We start from the raw sequence: 7,536 nt of genomic DNA, 5'->3' as shown, positions 1-7,536 counted from the left end.
AGACAGAGCTGAAGTGACTTGCCCAGAGTCACACAGCAAGTAAGTATCTAAGGACATTTTGCACTCAGGTCTTCCCTGACTCCAGGTTCACTGTTTGATCCTCTGTACTACATAATGGTCCTTTAAGCTCTAATAATTGTCATGAGTTAAGTAATGTGATTGACTTCTATTCTTCTGCTTCTACAATGTATGCAGTTAGAATTTTTTTTTAAGTAAATGAACTTTCCTGGTTGCCTTTCTAAGACTTGTAATTTGGAAGATTTTCAAGTCAAGGCAAGAGACTCTAATGTTGGGGTTTGGTTTTGCCATGGGGTTTGTGACACAGGGGGCCAGCATTTTTATTTTTACTGGATACTGTCATCTAGTAAGATTAAGCCTTTTGAGGGGCAGCTAGGTGGCACAGTGGATAGATCACCAGCCCTGAAGTCAGGAGGACCTGAGTTCAAATCCAACCTCAGACCAAACACTTGACACTTACTAGCTGTGTGACCCTGGGCAAGTCACTTAACCCCAATTGCCCTAAAAATAAAAAGATTAAGCCTTTTGCTAACCTGACCACTGAGACAATTAATAAATTATGAAATAATATGGTGAGTGGAAAGGAATAAAAGTGTCTTCTTCATTTGGTAAATAGCCGTGCAAATAAGTGCATGAATGTTGTGCAATGTCATCCTGTAAGAAACAACAAATGTGAGGAATTCAGAGAAATATGGGAAATTTTATAAGATGATATAAAAAGAAGCAAGCAGAAGCAAGAGAATGATATGAACAATGACTACAGTAATATAAATGAAAATGATAGTAAAAAGTGATTGAACTTAGATTAATTGCAGTGAATTACTTTGGTCCTGGAGAACAGGACATCTCTCCACAAGGTAGAGATAGGTGATGTGTGCAAAAAAAAGTACAGAACTTGAGACTTTGTGACTATTAGTCATTTTTAGATAAGTCTCTTTCCTTTGTTACTAGAAAGTACTCAGGGGCCAAGTAGCATATTAGGAAATGACTATTGTATTTTTGTAAAAAGGCATCAATAAAAAATTAAGAGGGGGAAAATGATTGAAAGTACTGATAGAAGCAGCTTGATGGTGCAGTGGATAGAGTTCTAGGCCTAGAGTCAGGAAGTCTGGAGTTCAAATCTAGCTTCAGGCACTTACTAGTTGGGTGATTCTAGGCAAATCACTTACTCTCTGCCTGCCTAGTTTCCTCATCTGTTAAATGGAGATAATGATAGCAATGATAGCACTTTCCTCAGAGAGTTGTTGTAGGGATCAAATTAAATAATTATCTAAAGTGCTCAGCATAATGCCTTCCTGGCACATAGTAAGTCCTTAATAAATGCTTATTTCCTTCCCTTCCTTTTCTGTCCTTTTCCTTCCCTTCCTTTATGATCCTTTTCCTTCTCTTCCCTTCCCTTCTCTTCCTTTCCCTTCTCTTCCTTTTCATTCCTGATAAGTGAATGAGAGCCATATGAATGACCTATTATGATTAAATCATGCTCCCAGATAAAGTGCCCTGGTAGTAGGGTAAAGGGTAAGTGACTGACAACCATGTGCCTAGGAACTTGACTACTGACAGGACCTAGTCAAAAATTTGGCGGGATTTCTTTTGTTGCTGGAAAGATTAAGTTTCTCCAAGTCTCTAGCCCTGTCTCTAAACTTTTCCTTAACATTAATGACAAGAGGTGTTATCACGAAGGGCTCTATATCACCTAGTTTAATAAAAGGACTTAGATCACATGATTTCTAAGATTTTCCAAGCCATATTGTTTTACAACTGTGTGAACATGTCTACAGAGGCAGAGATGATGGAAAAGAAAGAAAAAAGATAATGGCTACAACTGCAAATTAGCAACCAGGTTTATTAGGACAAGGTCCTCCTTTCCCAAGCATCCCTCTTGGCTTTAGGCTCTGTAATTGGAGGCCACTTTAGGGAACAGTGTCACCAGAGAGAATGATCCAGTCTTGGAAGCAGGACCTCGCCTGGTGCTTAGTACTCCTGATCATTCATTGTTTTCTTGATCCATGGTAGAAGCTGGAGATCTGAGTGTAGACACGAGGGTTTCTCCCATCTCGAAAACCATAGGAGACAATGCCCTGGGCCACTCTATCACACACAAGAGGACCTCCAGAGTCCCCCTAAAAGAAAGAAGATTGACAGTTATTCAGAGGCCCTCCTTCTTTATCCTTCAATTCTTCCCATCAAGGTACTGAGGGACCCCACCAGATTTGGAGAGACCTGAGGCCGAAGCATGCATCTCCCAGTCTTCATGAAGTTCAGGTGCCCATCTCAATTTATAAGGAAGCCATTGATCTCTCTCACTCTTCCCAAGAGTTACTTAATATGAAGTTGCACTGAGACAATCTCACATTCTCCCAAATGTGTACATTTATACCACCATGTGCTCAGGAGAGAAAGGGTAACTATAATAATGATGATGATGATAACAACAACAACAGCAGCACTTCAAGGTTTCCAAAACTCTTTACAAGTCTCTCATTTTATCCTCACAATGATCCTAGGAGATAGGTTATTATTATTATTATTATTATCCTCATATTATAGAAAAATGTGTAATTATTATCCTCATATTACAGATGAGGAAACTGAGGCTCGGAGCGATTAAGTGACTTTCTCAATGTCTTATTAAGCATCTGAGGTTGAATTTCTTCTTACTCCAGGTCCTACACTATATCAGCTACACCATCTAGTTTCCCAATTGCCTTTGGAAACCGGAATATGGGGGATCATGGCAGTTCCCTGTGAACTGTGAAAACCTTTTTATACTTCAGATTCTGAGCTTTCCCACATGATTTCAAAACAGTTTTCAAAATAGTAGTGATATTGAAGTACCTTAAAAGAAGCCTTCTGGTCTTTAGGATCTCCAGCACATAGCTGAGTAGAATTGTTATAGTGTTTGGGGTATTTGTCCATGCACTCCCGTGCCTTTCTCACTGTTAACTTCACCTCCTGCAGTGTGGAGAATTTCTTCTCAAGGTTACTACCCCAGCCTGCCACACTACAAGTCTTCCCAGGCCTCACCCTGTCCTTCTTCCGGGGTAAGGCCAAGAGCCCCACAGCTTTGTTCATCTTGGCCTTCTTCAGCTGTCATAGAGAGGAAAGAGATTCCAGCTCTCCTCACTTCTCTCCCCAAGAGAGCACACATAGAGCCAGCCATGGGTCTCCTCTTTCTTCCCACCTCCCGGTCTTCTAGTCTAGGATCCCACTAGAACCACACCCTTCTTGCTGAATAAAGAAATGGAGAAAGTTTGAGGGGATAGGAAAAAGTCTCTCTCTAATTGGAAGTCTGAGAGGCTTCTATTCCTGGTGACCCAAAGGATATAAATCATGAAGGGCACAGTACCTGAAGCAACATAATATCATTTTTGAAGGTCTGGTTGTCATATAGTTGGTGAGGAATAGCTCTGAGCACAGGAATCTGCTGCTGGGTCTTTTCTGGCTTCTGTATGTTATGTGCCCCCAGAATGATACTTATTCAACTGAAAAGAAGACAAGGGAAGGAGAGTCACAGAGGTGAAATTCCTGGAAAGGTGTTAGAGAGGCATGCAGCTTAGTGATGGGGAAAGAATGCCATATTTGCACTCAAGGGATATCAATGTTCATCCCAATTTTACTTTCTGACTTCGGTCAAGTTAATAAACTTCTCTGGGCATCAGTTTCTTCATCTGTCAAAGGAGGAGGTTGCATCATGTAATCACTGAGGTCCTTCTACTTCTAGAGAGATGATCTGTGATCCCATGATCCTTGAGCCTCTAGCATAGACTCAGGCAGAGCTAAAGAGATGTGGCAGCTGCCATCACCACAGTGAAAGAGGTCCAGGAAGGAAAGGACTGAAGTTGCATTACTAGATGTCCTCCCCCTTAGTGGTACCTCTAACCACCTTTGGAGGGTCAGTGGCTCTCAGGGTCATGGATGGCCCTTGGAATTCACACAATTTTGACTGTTATGTCTCAAGACGGGATGCTGCTCCCAGAAGCCCCCACAGAAGAGCTGGAGGCAGATCCAGACCTGCTTTTAACAGGCAGGGTCCGGCTTGGTGTCTCCTTTCTCAGTAATAAACTTTCTGGTATTGGGTTAATGAGTTACCCCTCTGGGCCACACATTTTTAATGAAAAGATAAAGCCCAGATGCAAAGATAGATGTAATGGGAATTTTATGCTCTCTGGAAGGCTAGTCAGCTAGGCAGGTTGGTGATATGGTGATAGAGTTCTGGACCTGGAATCAGGAAAACTCTAGTTCAAATTGGACCTCCAACATTTACTAGCTAGTGACCCTGGACAAGTCTGCCTTATTTTTCTCAGCTATAAAAATGGAGATAATAGCAGAATAATCTACCTCCCATAGGGCTGTTATGAAGATCAAATGAGATAATATTATAAAGTACTTAACACAGCTCCCAGCACATAGTAGGTGCTATATAAATGCTTATTACCTTCTTTACCCCACTTCTGCCACCCCCAAAACTACTTCTTTAACAATAGGATCCTTCCCAGTCTTTAGGACACCACACATAATGAACCACCTATTCAGCCTCCATATAGAGCTGACTCTATCCATAAGTACATCATGTCAGGGCTACAGGATGTTGAGAAGTTGCCAGGTTAATTTCTGAAGAGTTCATGAAGTTCCTTCTTTATGAAGGGAATAGGAATTTGGGGAGAAAGGGGGAGCATACCTTGTAGGATCTTTCCTGGATACCCTGCTGTCCCCATTCAGAGCCTGCAGGGCTGTCAAAGGCAAAGAGTAGGGACCCTGATCTGATGACTCACCTTCCCCAGCAGTGAGCTGCTGTCAGCAAAAAGTTCTCTCTAACCAGGAAAGCACCGCAAATACGTTCTATTCCAATTTCATTCTTGTACTTCAGATATGCCATGTATGGCCTGGAATGGGGCTTTGCCTCCCGGCCTCCAATGATCGCCCCTATAGAAGAAACTCCATTGTGAGCCTTACAGAAGACACAGTCCTCATTTTCCTGGCTTCTCCAGAAAGCTGCAACAAGGGAGACTTGGGGCTTGGAGAAGGCTTACAAAAGGTATGGGAGGTAGAATGCCAAGTTCTACAGGAGAAGCTAGAGGACTAAGATCCTGGACTCCTGTGCCCTCTGGTTGTTCTGAGTATTATGTTCCCTCCCCAGGTCCCATCCCCTCCCCCCCCAAAAAAAGGGAGAGGTCAGTCCTTTGTCAAGACGAATAGTACTTCAAACACTCAAAGATTAAAATGACAGGACTAATTTTTTCAGGCAGACAAAGACTCAAAGACCTTTGGAAAATCCTCTCCCAATACCCCCTACTTTTTATCTAAGGTGAGATTAGCATGACCCTGGGGATGGTCCAAGACCGGTACTCCTCAATGAACAGTTTTGAGGCCAGGGATCTACAGCAGGCCTGGGAGGATTAGGTACTTAGCAGAGGAAGGATAGAGGCTTTTTTTGGTCAAACTCAAACTCTTTAGGATGGGAAATTGAACTCACCAGCCCTAGCACCAGCAGATTGAAGGAAGGTCAGTAAGAGGGGTAACAGGAAATGCATCTTGCCAGCGAAGGTATCCAAAGCAAGTACTGCTTTTATCCCCAAATCCCCAGAATTTGTAGCCCCTACAAGGGGAAGGAGAGGAGATGCTCAAGTAATCTTACAGCCTTCCTAGTTAAGACCATATATGCCTAAGCTGGGCACCAGTGTACAGTCACAAAACCATTTAAATGACGCAGTTCTGTGGCTTAGAGAAAAAGGAAATGATCGAAGAACCAAGGTTTCAACCACAGCCTCAATGAGTCACTGCTAATCATCTTTACCTGCAGGATGTAGGGTCCTGGGAAAGGGCCGGCAGGGCGGAGACCTAGGGTTGAAACCCCTTGAAGCAGAGGGCTGTGTTTCACTCAGCTTAGTGAACTGACAGCATTTGGCACAGTAAGTAACTTATGCATAGCAGACTTCTCAGTCCTTTAACGTCATTCATAATCTCAACCCTCTTTCTTACCAAGGCTAACTATTCCACCCATACCCTTTACCTTACTACCATTTTCATTTTCTCTAAGAACCTACTCTATCCATCACACACACTACCTTTTTAAAAACATATATTTATTAAATATTTATTAACCTATGTTCCCTGCAGGCACTGTGCTAGACACTGGGGGATACAAAGATTAAAAATTAAACAATACCTGTCCCTCTAGGAATTTAAATTCTATCGGCCCCAGCTCTACTTTCAATTTGTTGCTCAATCTTAAAAAGATTGTAGCAGGTGAATCTTTGTGATGCTACTTGGGTTTTTCTTGGCAAAGGTATTGGAGTGGTTTGCCATTTCTTTCTCCAGCTCATTTTATAGATGAAGAAACTGTGGGAAACAGTGACTTGCCCAGGGTCACACAGCTAGAAAGTTTCTGAGGCCAGATTTGAGCTCACAAAAATGAGCCTGCCTAACTATGTCACCTAGCTGCTTTTTTACTTTCAAATCTACTCTCTATTTAAGATTGAAGGATCTTATGAAATGTTTCTGACAGTGTCAGTGAAGGCTCTGGCTTTACTTCTTTGTTATTGATGTTTTGCTTATTTTTTCAATTAACTAGTATCTTTAAAAAATTAATGTGTTTCTCCTACCACCCCTCCCCCACTGAGCAAATTTAAAAAAGAAAAAGGCCTTTGATACGTAGCTGCATAGTCCAGTAAAATGAATTTTCACTTTAGTCATTCCTAGAAGTACACGTCACTTTCCTCATTTTAAATTCGTCATCTCTTTGTCAGAAGAAGAGGCACATTTCATCTTCATTCTTTTGGACTCTGGGTTTATCATGTTGATCAAAGTGTTGAAGTCTTTCAAAGTTATTTTTCTCTATAATGTTATCATTGTATGAATTGTACGCCTATTTCTGCTCACTCTACTCTACATCAGTTCATGAAGGTCTTCTCAGATTCACTTGAAATTATCCATTTCGCTATTTCTTATGGTACAATAATATTACATGACATTCATATACCACAGTTTGTTTAGCCATTCCCCCCAATCAGAGAACACTTCTTCATTTTCCAGTTTTTGTCTACCATATAAGTCCTTTTCTCTTTTTTTATTTCTTTGGCATATAGGTCTACTGAGCCCCTAGATTCCTTTCATCTTCTGCCTTTCTTCCCTACTGGTGTCTTTATTTCTGCATACAAACATGCTCAAATTACCCATAGAAAGAAACAATAAGAAAATTTAAAAAATTTCCCCTCAAACATTTACCCCCTCAACTTCTCATCTTATTTCTAATATTTCCTTCATTACTAAACTTAGAAAACAGTCTACATTCACGTTGTCTGCTTTCTCACTGCCATCTCACTCCTTCATCCACTGTAATTTGGCTTCCATCTTCACCATGCCATTGAAACTCATCTCTCCAAATTCATCAGTGACTGCATAATTTTCAAACCCAATGGCCCATTCTCAGTCTTCATTCTGTTCATTTCTGGAACACTTGGCTCTGTTAACATTCTCCTCTTTCTTGATTTTTCCTGTCTTTCTTGACTTCTATGACAC

The 7,536-nt window shown here is 41.3% G+C and overlaps 1 pseudogene across 1 annotated transcript; it reads right to left on the bottom strand.

Moving 5' to 3' along the window:
• Nucleotides 1–1,841: 1,841 nt before the first annotated feature.
• Nucleotides 1,842–5,673, bottom strand: LOC110220292 (granzyme B(G,H)-like; annotated as a pseudogene). Its single transcript, XR_013485421.1, has 5 exons — nucleotides 5,492–5,673; nucleotides 4,791–4,941; nucleotides 3,365–3,500; nucleotides 2,854–3,105; nucleotides 1,842–2,138 (listed from the first exon to the last, which is right to left on the bottom strand). The product of XR_013485421.1 is annotated as a granzyme B(G,H)-like (transcript).
• Between the last annotated feature and the right edge of the window lie 1,863 nt (nucleotides 5,674–7,536).

Source organism: Phascolarctos cinereus, unplaced genomic scaffold (assembly GCF_003287225.1).
Source record: "Phascolarctos cinereus isolate Bilbo 61053 unplaced genomic scaffold, phaCin_HiC Scaffold_3;HRSCAF=262, whole genome shotgun sequence".
In the NCBI taxonomy this organism is placed as follows: domain Eukaryota; kingdom Metazoa; phylum Chordata; class Mammalia; order Diprotodontia; family Phascolarctidae; genus Phascolarctos; species Phascolarctos cinereus.
This window is presented reverse-complemented; position numbering and strand designations above follow the sequence as displayed.